Below are 12,960 nucleotides of genomic sequence, written 5' to 3' on the forward strand. Positions count from 1 at the left end.
TGAGCCATTACACGTGCCGATGTATAGAGAGAAACACAGCCTGCTTGCAACTCAGTTTTAGCCGTGACAGTGCCCTCAATGGTTGATGGTTTAGCTACGTCCAGATTTTCAGGTGTAGGGTCAGACAATAGTCTGGATCAACTGTAGGATTTTAAAAAATGTCATCCTTATGACCTGTGGGTATTTTAAAGAACCTACAAGCCCTTTGTAATGTATGCATTATCCCTAAAGGGGGTTGCCAAACTCCACAGCTTGCCACATGTCAGGGTTAAAGAGAAATTCCTGAAATATCAATAGATCTATATCAAGATCAGGAGTGTCTAGAATACTCATGAATCCAGCAGACGTTCCTGCCGCCTGCTGAACATTCAGATCCACTGCAATACGTTTCATTAAGCTTCTGACTATTTATAATTTAAAAAGAGGATTTAGAGCACCATCCTCATCAGAAGGAAAGTCTGCCTCAAATTTACCCTCCTCTATTTCTGTCCCTTCTGATCAGCTTCTAGCACATACCTGTTTTATAAGTTATCTTTGCTGTGACTTTTGCTTGTGATTTAGGGTAGGTTCACTTCCACAAAGCGGAAATGAGTAAGCTTAGTTCATATTGTTTTTAAAGCACACAATTAGAGTTTTGTTTTAACCCTTTGCAGTCCATTTATTTAGTGCTTGTCAGACGCGTGAGGTCCAATTAATTTTCACGCGATGTCTACTTTACACGCAGTGCAAAAGGACACCCAGCCAAGCTCCACCCCTTGTTCGCTGTATTTTTCACATACCTCTTTATAGACGTGTATACTGATAAATCCATTCCTGATCACTCGTTTTATCACCAAACTCCTAAAGATAATGCGATCCAAGCCATTATTTTATTACTACAACATCTCGAAAAGCTCTGCAAATGTCTGTGATGTTATTTGAGCGCTGAATACAGAAGCAGCTATCTCCTTTGTTTATGTCTGTGTTATCTCTGTAATGCATGGGGCTATGAGATACACCCTTTTTTTCAGCTTCATTCAGCTCCTATCGGTCTCACTTGGCCATTGAAAAGGTTTTCTCGACTTTTTCCAAAGAAAAAACAACTAGAGACCTGTGCTTTACGTGTTTTTGTTTATGTGTTCGGACTGGGAAAATTTTAATGGTCAGACTAGGTTTGACATAGGACCACAAAGGGTTAAAAGCTTTAAAAAAAAAAAAAAAAAGCAACAAAGTAAATAAACGTGATACTTCGACATTTTTATTTTACCCCGATATCAGGTATTGTAGGATTTTGGCATCATGATATAGTGCAGGTATCACTATTGTGGACCAGACAGAAATGCCAGGAGGGATTATTGTTCTGACAAAATCACCATTCTCATCAAAGCCACAGACCCCTGCTGACATTTTTTTTCTTGACCCCAGATAACCTAATGAGTTCTTATCTAATAAAAAAAAGCACACATACAAAAAAAACAGATCAGTCTCTTAAAATGCAATAAAAGCGTGAAATGTCAAAATCACAAATGTTTTATTTGAAATATTTATTTCGGATCTTTAAAAATCTCTGTAATTTGAAACGTGTGTTTCAAATTGAAATTCGGTTCCAGTATTTCTCCCCAAGGACTATACACTATGCAGTGCAAATATTTGTAAGTCAGTGTGAGTGTAAATAAAAGCAAAATAAATAAATAAATAAAAGTAGTTTGACAGTGTGGACAAATCACAAATGTTCCATAAAACCATAACAGATGCTGCTTCAAACAGAATGCTGGCTCGCAGGGGTTGTGAAAGATGCCAAATTCAGAAGTGGCATTTCAGCCAGCTGCTTCCTGTAGACAGTGCAGTGGTGCGTTAGCAAATCAGCACCAGATCCAAATGCATTCAGTTTAGGCCCAAGCAAGGTTCAGGTTTCCCTAACCTGCCGGACTCATTATTTTAACCCTGTACAAAACAATCAAAGAAACACAAACAGATTTGACCGAATTTAATGTCAGAAACGGTGTATAAGGCAATGGTACCCACTAGAGAGCTGGTCTTAGAATGGCCCAAAGTAAATAACTCAAATCCATTCAAACAAGACCCTGTGCTGTTGGGACCACATGATAAAAGAAAGGCCTAAAGCAGCAGTCCCTGAGCTGCTTGCACACAGAACCAAAAGAAGGAAAAGATTCTGGTACGAAGGCAACAAGAGATCATCAATAAAGTCCTGCGCAGATTAAACAAATTGTATCCGCAAGACTTTAACTTTATCCGATCCGCACTCCTGAAATATCCATCCGCATCCACAAAAATGCACACAAATTGCACAAATCCGTTTGAAGATGTTGGGATTGAGGGGATATTGGGCGCGTGTTCAGTGTGTGTTGTCTGTTGAGCTGCCTGCGTTTTGAGCTGCCAGCTGTCACGGAGCGCGCCTGGATGACTGGCTCTGTCTCTGTTCTCTTTCTCTCTTTTGAGTGTGGCCAGTTTGCCTGCACATGTGTGCAAAAAAAAATTTAAAAAATTAAAAACAAGGCAAATTTGGATAGCCTAGCTGTAATTTTCTAAATGTGTTATTGCAGTTATTTCATTATATTAGTAACTACAGATAGTTAATAATTAACATAATTTCCAAAAAATTAAAAATTAACTTCCATTATATCATGAGGACATGTGACATTTTTTTTTAATCCAACAATTAACAATCTTACAAGAACAGTGACATGCATCAGAAGTAATAACATTTTACATTACAAAAAATAAACGACTCAAGTCATACTTTCGGTAGCCAAAAAGCTGAGCTACGACAACTAGGTGTTCGGTTTCCTTTTTTTTTTTTTTTTAAAGAAAAAACCAACACCAAACTGGAGCCTTAACTACAACTTTTTTTTTATTTTTTATTTTTTTATATATTTATTTTTAATTCTGGCAAGTCATTCACGAAAATGGTTACCATCGCACCTAACAACGCCTCCCTCAACTAAGGCTAAAAGTGCCGTTTTGTAGTATTTTATCAGCACTGACAAATGTTTCTGCATTAGTAAACTGTACTCCAATAAAGTGAGTGCCATCATGGCAATACCAGCAATTTAAGGAGACATTTATAGGCAAAACACAAAACAGAATTTGAAGCACTTCCGAACGAAGAACAAAAACGAAGGGCGGAAGATGCACCACAAGAAACAACCCCACAGGGAACTCCAGACTTGGTTCTACGTATTAATTATTTTTTTTCGTTCAGAAGCTACAGGCAACAAAGGAAGTTGCAAACAGGTGACCGTGTCAGCTGACAATATTGTCACATGTTTATACTCACTATACTCTGGGCTCGCAGTGGTAAAAGAAACTGCTGGCTTGACAAGGCAAGATAAACACAAGCTCAACTTTTATCAGCCGAATGTTAATTATATCTGCATCCGATCCTCGGATATAAAGCAGGTATCTACGGATTTGCAGGGCTTTAAATCATCAGCCCTCGGCTCTACAGCTAGTCTGCAGATCAATGGCTCTGCTACCCTCATTAGCAGACCAGCTTAATGCTGAATGAAATCAGTGGAGAAGCCTATTGAAGTTATACCGTAACAGCATCTACCTGGAACCCTTTTTAAGCTACTTGCCCAAAACCCTATCTACTGCCCTACATGAGGTTTGCTTTAAAAAAATTGTCACAACCAGTGCCTGTTTCATTTCTAAAAACAGTTTTGTTCACGTAAAACTGGGGTATCACCCTCAAAAAAAAAAAAAAAAAAAAAAAAAGTATTTGTAGAATACAGGTAACATATAGAGTATGATGCATCAAAGCATAGAGCAGAAAAAAAAAATAACTGATACTGTCAGTTTTTTTTATTATTATTCTTATTATTATTCTTCTTATTCTTCTTATTATTCAACAGTCATTTAAAGCTAAAAAAAACAAATTATCAAGATTTTTTTTTGTCTTCTTGAATACAATCTACCTGTTCCGGATTTGTGCATTGAACTCCCATTTTAGCTACATTGACAAGTCTAATTATCATCAGCCGTGTAAAGAGAGACACAGTACATTACAATGGTGCTTTCCATCTGCTTTCCTGTTCATTTTTCACACTCTGCATCTCACAAACTTAGTTCACCTATCCGACAGTGAACCACTAAGTGACAGACAAGAACTGTGACAAACCAGGTCCAAGTCAAACAATGCCAAGCCAGTACTGTTTGATATCTTCACAACAGGAGCGGCCCCATTGATCCACTATAGATGAGCTTTTGAACAATTAACTCATTTGGAACCGCGGCAAACTGTGATGCAATATATATCAGGAGCACCGAATATATATCTTCCAGTCGCAATCCTTGTTTCATCTTCAATATGAACCCCCACCAGTATTTGGCCATGTATTTTTTAAAGGCTGGAATATGATTGGTTTACTGAAAAACATAGATGTCGTGATGCCATATGGGGGAAACAGAACAGTGGATGCCACGAGGTGTTACAGGGATTAAGTAAAAAGTAATGACGCCAAGTGACGCTACAGAGATGAATGAGTTAAGTACTTGGTTACTATTGCTGGGAAATACATGAAAGGGTCAGAACATGCCCAGCTTCTTTTTTAATCTTTCTTAAATAACCAACGATCTGATTTGGATAACATTTTGTAGAAATACTGTACAAGCTTAGTATCTAATCCTACTATAACCCTAAAGTGCATACTACCTGATAATTACAGGTCTCAAGTACACATTAAATATACACAGACTGGCATCTTCCCCGTGGAAACTGGGGCATCTTGTTTCTGTGATTTGGGCTTGTGTAGCACATGTGTTGCTTATTCCAATAGGCTTCAGACATCTGCAGACTCAATCCATCGTTTCCAACTTGAGACTAGTTGTGCTTTACAAACATTGTCATTTCGAGGAACACTCAGGAGACTGCCCTTGATGGATGTGTTGGTAAATGCTGACAGTTGCACAGATACACTCAGCACTGTCATCATGACTGTTGGTAAGTCACCACTTTCCTTTTTTTTTTTTTTTTTTAGGTTTAGCAGATCATGACATCACACTGCCACAGATTTGTAAAAAAAAAAAAAAAAAAAAAAAAAGGGGTTTGATTTATAGTCTCCTTTTTTTTTTTTTTTTTTTTTGACCAGTCAGTGTATAAGACAGCAATAACAAAATGTGTTAATAGAAAAAATATAACCCAAAGTAAAACTCAAACAGATTCCCAAGCTGCTCTTTCCTGCAAATTGGTTTTCAAGATAAAATCATATTACAGTACCACACTGAACTGAAGAGCAGCAAATCTGATAAGGCAACATGTGGCGGTCAATGTGTGTCACAATGCAGATTTACAGTTCAGTGCAGTACAGTTTGTATCCTAAACACTGCTCAGGTAAAATACTGGGCAGTTTGGACCAAATTCCACATTCTGTAAAAAGACTTAAAACACTTCAGATATGTTTTACCCAACAAAAGCAACTAAACGACATTCAGCTAGCTATTACTGACTAACAGAACTGCAAATAACTCACGTCTGAAATAGTCAACACTAATTAATAACACCTGTTCTAAAAATAAAATTAAAAAAACACTGCTTATTGATGAAACGCTTCACGAGGATACTTAAAAATAACTCTTTCAGTGAACAACAATGATATTTCAGACAAAGGTAATTACATCTAAAAAGCTGTAAAAATAGCGATACTGCCATTGCTTGTTCAAATAATGTACTGACTCAGGAGTTCCATTATTAACTCGTAGCATGCCACAGTAATGCCTTTATCTCTTAAATAACGTAAATGCAGAGTACAAAAGCAGAAGTTTGTATGGTACCATCCAAGACATTTAATCAGTTGTAAAAAGAGAACTCATCTTTGTTTTCACAGGACTTTCAGCACAGATGTTATTTCCTATTCTAAATTTAAGACGGGTGTTACGAGATGGTTCATCTGATTGAAAGAAGAAACTGCAACCATCTGGCTAATGTTATACTGCAATGCTCACAGACATGTGGAGTACAAAATAAATGTACTAAAACAACAATATTTTAAAAGATAAAATAATATCTCACTGTTTTTTGTATTTTAGGAGAATTTGTGTTTCATGCTTAGGTTCCATCACAGTGAAAACTATTTTGAGATTGTTGCCTGGTTTCATCTATTGATGCACCATTTAACTCAAGCTTTAAAAAAAAAAAAAAAAAAAATATTATAGGGAAAAATAACGTTTTATATGAACAAAACATGCAGCGTTTTCTATATAGGCTACATGCTCCTCCAACTGTACTCTGTACTATCAAGTATTCTTGCTGGAGTTCAGAACATGGAGCTATGATATTCCAAAAACGAACCCGAAATATGCATAATTCCAAACTGAATTATACTGCCAAAAGACAAAACCAAAACAAAACCGCATTTCTTTGTACAATGAAAATGTTGGCCGTCCCAGCACTAAGCCGGCAACATTTCTGTGAGCTCATCACACACGTTGCTGTATGTGGACTGCTCATATAAACATCCCATAATAATGTTAATATAGTAACATAAATAAAAAGTTGCAACAAGACTTGCCAGACTGTCCTCAGTAGGGATAACCATGGCTTCATATTTAGTCTGGGTGTTCAGGTTTGTTGATGGAAGGTGCTAGTGCTATAGTAGTATTAGCTGGCTTATACAAACATCATCCTGTGTACCCCAACCTAAACCTTTTGTTAAAGTGCACCCGACTGTGCCCTATAGACTGGAGATTGTCGGTTCAAGTCCAGGCTATTCCACTGCCGACTGTGGACAGGAGTTTCCAGGGGGAAGCGCACAATTGGCCGAGCACCGGGCAGGTGTGGAAGGTTTAGGTCGGCCAGGGTGTCCTCAGCTCACCGCGCACCAGCGACCCCTATAGACTTCGCTGGGTGCCTATGGGCCTGCCTATAAGTTTCCCAGAGCTGCGTGGTCCTCCGATACTGTAGCTCTGAGATGCCTGCAGAGTGAAAAGAAGCGGACAGCTGACGGCATACGTTTCAGAGGACGCGTGTGTCCGTCTTTGTCTCTCGGGGGTGGCAGCGGTGAGCCGTGTTGAAATAAAAAATAATCGGGCTTTCCAAACTGGGTAGAAAATTAGAAAAAATAATTGTGGATTCCAAATTGAAAAAATTAATAAATAAAAAATGGCACCCTAAGTAACAAAAAGCTGAAGCTGGTTGTTTTTGAGTTAAAAAAAAAAAAAAAAAAAAGGTTCAGTCTGTCACATCTGTTAAATTACTCTGTGTACTGTATGCCTAATAACAAATGTAATTCTGATACTAAATGGACTAAAACAGCCAAATACAAAAATATTGAAAGTTAATAAAATGTTATCTGATGTCCTGAACCATTGTGAAGCTGCAAAACAGTGAAAGGGATACTGCAGACAAATATCTGGAAGCTGCTTTAAATCAGATGCTTATGTGCCCAGGTCACTTTATTTTTATTAAGGTAGCTTAATTTTCGATGGTTCGTTCACTAGCTAGCCAGGAATTATAAGATGGTTTCAAACCTTTGAAGGTTAGTCAGGCACCATTCACGCACTATGGTTTTATTTTTTTTCCTCTGTTAACAGAAACTGTTTGAGTGGTTGAATACTACAAAATTCACACCTTAAATGTCACTCACATCTAAAATTGGATCTTTTGATTTGCATAATGCATATTACTTTAACAAAAGTTGTTGAAAAGTTGTTTTGTATTAAAATCCATATCCAAATCGTTACACGTAGCAGTGTATAGTATCCAAAGCATGAGATAGTACCTATAACGATTGTAGTGCTTCAATAAAATATGTACTGAATACCTCATGTACAAGACAGTGTAAGAGAAATGCTATGGGAGAATATGTTTGAAACATACAAAATATACGCTAACACTAACAATTTAAATTTAAAAAACTTAACACCATCCGTCCGTACCGCCCCCATCCAACTCGTGTTATCCAGGAGGCAAACCTTTAATTTCTTCATTCGCCATCTCGACAGCAAAGCGTTGGATAGCGTAAACTGTACAGAAGAAATGTCTTGAAACCCCTATTTTGGATTTTTTTGTTAAATGCCCAGATGACCTAAAAAAAAAAAAAAAGGTTTAACGCAAACTGTGCAAGCGATGCATCATCGAGGCACAACCAATCTCTGGGGTCACTTGACGAGCGTAAGTTCATATTCATATTCATATTATTATTATTATTATAGTAGTAGTAGTACTAGTAGTAGTTGTAGTAAAATGTGACTGACTGATAACCTGCTTGGAAGGATGACTGTTAAATTAAGTTTGTTTTGCCTAAATCCGCTGCTGTCAGTTCTGCTGCAATGCAAGCTTACTCGCAAGCAGCATCAATTACGTGTAAATAAACAACATGTATTTGTATTTGAATTACACAAACATACTGTTCTATATATTGTATTTTTAAACAACATGCAAATATTTTATTCCATGTGTGGATTACATGTAAAGTAATAGGATTTTCAATCTAATACAAACAAGTAGCTATGCAACTAATTAGTACCATCGAAGAGTCGAACCTTCAAAGGCCAAAATGTACCTTTGTTGCAGCCCTACTTAATTTACTGTGCGCGGATTGAAATTTGTTTTGTATATCCAATTACTTTGTTGCTGCATTCTACAGGCATATTGACTGAATTCAACTGCAAGGGCCTTATCCAGAATCACATGTATGTAAATCTAGGTGACATTTTAAATAAGTGTTTCCTCATCAGATGCTATTCTAAAATTCTGCCAAAGATCTCGATCACTTTGAAGCCAACATGTTGATTACATATTTGCAATTACGCAAACCATGAGCTCCAGTTCTAGTCAGATATGATTCATATGGGATTGGTATTCATTTTAAGTTTATTTTAATATTTCTAAATTAAGGTCATGTCAATCAGCAGATCTCCTAAAATTGATCAATACAACACATGTACAAATAGCTATGCTTCTGACCTAGGCAAACATAATAAAGTTAACCAGTTTCGCATTTTTGTTTCCACAAATTATGGTTTCAGTTCAGCTTCAATGGACTGGACATTTCCCACTCTCCATGTGAAATGGTGATTTACTCTGACAGCATGTAAATAAAAACTAGGGGGGCATGGGTAAACATGACAGAAGTAATACTCGGAAGTATGAATTACACAACATGATGTCTGTGATACTGCAAGGCTACCTATAGGTGCTTTGGCCTCTGGACATTGCTCCAGGAATCTCAAATTCCCTTGAACAGCCTATGCATGATGGTACAGAACACATTTAATTCTGTATGCTTCTGGTTTGCAAATGTTACCCAATTGGTTCACCTATAATTTCCTTTACAGAAATACAAAAATAAAATAAAAGCAGCCCAAACAGAAAAAAGGTCAAAACTTAAACTGCATATGACAGCTATACTGCATCAGATGCTAAAACAGTGGTAAGTATGACTGGGTTCAAATTAGCTGTGTACAGTAAACAGTACCTTTCAATGCTTTGGGATCTGAAACCTAAGCCTACAGGCAATGTACTGCAGTTGTGGTTTCACCAGACAGGACATACTGAACAGGTGGGAAGATGCTGTGTGCAACCTGTCCTCCTCCAAACCGTGCACAAAAAAATAAATAAAAGGAAGCACATTATTAAGCTTTTAGTTTTGGAAAATAAATACTGTCCTGTTTATTAAGACACTAAATTACAGGGTAACCTTTCAACACTCTATTACCATGTACCCTACATAACGTACAATTAATGTACACAGACATGATTTAAGAGAGCTGTTGAATTAATTGCAAACAAACTCTCCAAACCCTTGTGAAATGTTTGATTTAGTTAGGAAGGAACTCAGAATGGAAATGGACCTTTTTGTGGGAAAAACAAAAAATAAATAAACCATAAAATACCTATCATTCAGTGTCTAAATGGTACTTTCCTTTCTGGGCACACCACCAAATGGCAAGAAACAATAAGTTAACATTCGCTGTGGCAGTACAAGTAAACTAGTGTGCCAGTGTGTCGCACCATTGCATCAGAATGCAGAGTTTTCACAGTGCCAGGGAAGATGGAAGGGGGAATTGGAGCTGGGTTGCAACCCCCATTTAGGCTCCAGTGAGCAAGACAGGTGTTCACTTTTCTAAAAGACGTGGCTGGAGACTGTCTTCGGGGGAGGGACGAAGGCACGAAACCCTACAAACAGTGTATCTTTCACAGACAGCTACAAATTGCTGCAGACTAGCCAAAAGCTGTGCAAATGGCTACCAATTAATTACAGGGATTGTGTTTAGTCTCCAAATGACAAAAGAATATGAGCATGTCAAAAACCATGTCACGCTAATTGTACCTCTGCCCTTCACTGGTCATTCGAAGGTTAACTCTGGCCTCTATGCATTCCGACTAACAAGCTAAAGTGGGACAGCAAACCATTTACACAGCAATCGCACTGCTGTTGGTCCGTCTTGGTCAAAATTAAAAGCAGGAAACGTCCCACCATATAAACGTACCAGTACCTTAGAGTATGTTATGTTTACCGAATGACTGAATGAGTGTTTGCCTTGCTGTGACTTGCGTAATTTATTTAAAAACACAAAGCTGTCCTGTCACCATCTGCCCATTCCCACTGTGTACACCTAACACTCACTAAGGCATAAAAGGTTGTATATTCAGCAAATTTGTTTAAGGAACTAATGTAAAACCCAGTGAGCTGTACAACTCACACAGAAAATGACTCTTCTCACCTGACCTGAACCCACATATAATTACTACCAATGAGACTAACCTACAGACATTATCAGCACTTTATAGATTTGTCAGGTGTAAGGATGCAAATGTAAGAATGTCTTCTTAAAGCAGGCAGTTAGCCTGTCTCTGCAACTCCCATTCAACACTCAAAGTATGGTAATTAAGATTGTATTTGTCAGTTACAAGATGAATAACACCAGTGCTAAATTACTATAGATTGAACCTACAAGATTGTGGGCAGCAGGTAACATTTACTTAACGTGCTACTCTGAACCCCACCAGCTGTCAAAGATATGCCCAGTAAATTAGAACATAGAAATATTGCAAGAAAATCTACAATTAGTTATGAAAAATATAAAACACCTCACACAAGTTGAAACTATCACTCGTCAATATAGTCGAGAATCATTGTATCTACAGTATTATATAATTTTGAATAAAGATGTACAGAACACTAGATTATTATTATTATTATATTATTATATTATTATTATTATTATTAACAACATTAATAATAATAATAATAATAATAATAATAATAATAATAATAATAAGACATATAATTACACAACTGTCTTCTTGTGCATGCGTTTGATGATTCATGATAAAATAACGAGGGAAAAAAATCAATGTATTGTTTCGTTCTAATTAAGCAACAATATGCTTGCCTAATTGAATTCAAACCCGTCTGTTATTTCATTCATTCATTGTGTCCCCCCTGGACGGCTCACAACTAATTGATACATTTAATGAATCTTAGTTTACAAATAGGATCTTTGTGTACAAAAAGAACAATAACAACCAACCACTGTGGTTTTAATACAACGTGGATGGAGGAAATATCAACAGCAACAATATTGACGTTCGGTATTGATGCTAATCCCACGTACTGCATCAGCGACTCCATACTGAAGACATTTACAAACCCGGCTTTTAATAACGTTTTTTTTTGTTTAATTTCACCAGGAGGAATACAGATACTCTAGCACAGGCACGTAAGAATGGCAGAACTGCATCTCTCTACCCTCAACACACAAACAGTAGTACCCGTAGGCTTACCGTGTCCAGTAGTCTGGAAGGAGATGGTCCTAGATCTGGTTTAGCTCCTCCGCCATTAAATTTGATCGCACGTTTACACACTGCCAGCACTACACTGCCGATGTTGCAACTAATCTCCCAAATTTTACACGCACCACGTTGAGTCCAATCTCAGACTGAAGGACTACAGCCACTGTCACGGAGTCTCCTCTCGCGAACGAGCATCAACAAAACAAACGGCACCTGATTGGGCAAAGAAGGAAACATGCGCGTTCCCTGGCAGCTCCAAAAGCTCCAACCCTATCAGAAACCGTAGCAAGGGCGGGAGCGCGCTCAAGCTCTTTGACTGGGCTTCTTTGGTTGCAAGTAGCTGTCAGTCTTTTCCCCAAAGCTGATTGGACAAACAGGGAGTAAGGGCAGAAATAAGCGATTGGGTTACAAGAGGTTTGACAGGTGAATACTGCTAAGCAATTGGCTGGGCTGTGAACAAGAAAGTACTTTTGTTTAGAGAGAGCAACAATTATGAATTAATATAATTTAGATAAATTGAACATTTTTACGAATTGAACTTACAGTTTACAAATTTAAAAAAATAGGTTGAACTGTAGAAAGACTACAGTATAAGATATGTAAATATTAATTGGTATATTGATCGGTAAATTCGAATATACCCTAACATCTGGAATTACGGTGTAGTATTATAAATTGATACATCATCACAATGTGGTACTCGTACCAAAACTTGACCCGAGTAATGTTCAAAAGTGGTACACTGTCACATTGAAAGCTGTACGCAGTGAGATTTTGGTACAGGTGTAATGAATTGCGATGTGACTGTTTTCCTATTGTCAAACAGACAAACTCCTAATAATGCATGTTTTTTTTTTGTAAACTTAAACTGGAAACAGACAATCCATTTCTCAAAAAACAAATAGACAAAAAATAGCATACCAGATTTGAATGGACACTTCCGTGCTTTCTAAGTGGAAGTTGTTTAGGCATGCGCGAGCAAGCACAGTGTGCTGAGTACCTGAAAATAACACTACACTGGTACCAGAGATGACATACCAATAACATATAATATACTGCTAGAGCACTACAAAATCTGGTCCGAACCCCTGTGAGAGAGTAGTATAGAGGAGAGTTTAACCAAACCAGTGATTTATTTTGTACTACTTCAGAGCCGTGTATTCACAGTAAAACTACCACTGCCCTATTCACAGAGACCGTCATACAACTGGGTACAAAATGAT

At 37.5% G+C, this 12,960-nt stretch overlaps 1 protein-coding gene across 10 annotated transcripts in view; it reads right to left on the bottom strand.

Annotated features, from left to right (window-relative positions):
- The window catches only part of adarb1b (adenosine deaminase RNA specific B1b), a 161,441-nt gene extending 149,546 nt beyond the window's left edge, over nucleotides 1-11,895 (bottom strand). For 7 of the 10 annotated variants that reach the window (XM_041263475.1, XM_041263471.1, XM_041263476.1 and 4 more), the window contains exon 1: nucleotides 11,729-11,894. The gene's annotated coding sequence lies outside the window, so the exon portion shown is untranslated. Of the gene's footprint in view, nucleotides 1-11,728 lie in introns of all 10 variants that reach the window. The other 3 variants (XM_041263480.1, XM_041263479.1, XM_041263478.1) reach the window with 1 other exon arrangement.
- Between the last annotated feature and the right edge of the window lie 1,065 nt (nucleotides 11,896-12,960).

This window comes from Polyodon spathula, chromosome 11 (genome assembly GCF_017654505.1).
Source record: "Polyodon spathula isolate WHYD16114869_AA chromosome 11, ASM1765450v1, whole genome shotgun sequence".
Taxonomy (NCBI): domain Eukaryota; kingdom Metazoa; phylum Chordata; class Actinopteri; order Acipenseriformes; family Polyodontidae; genus Polyodon; species Polyodon spathula.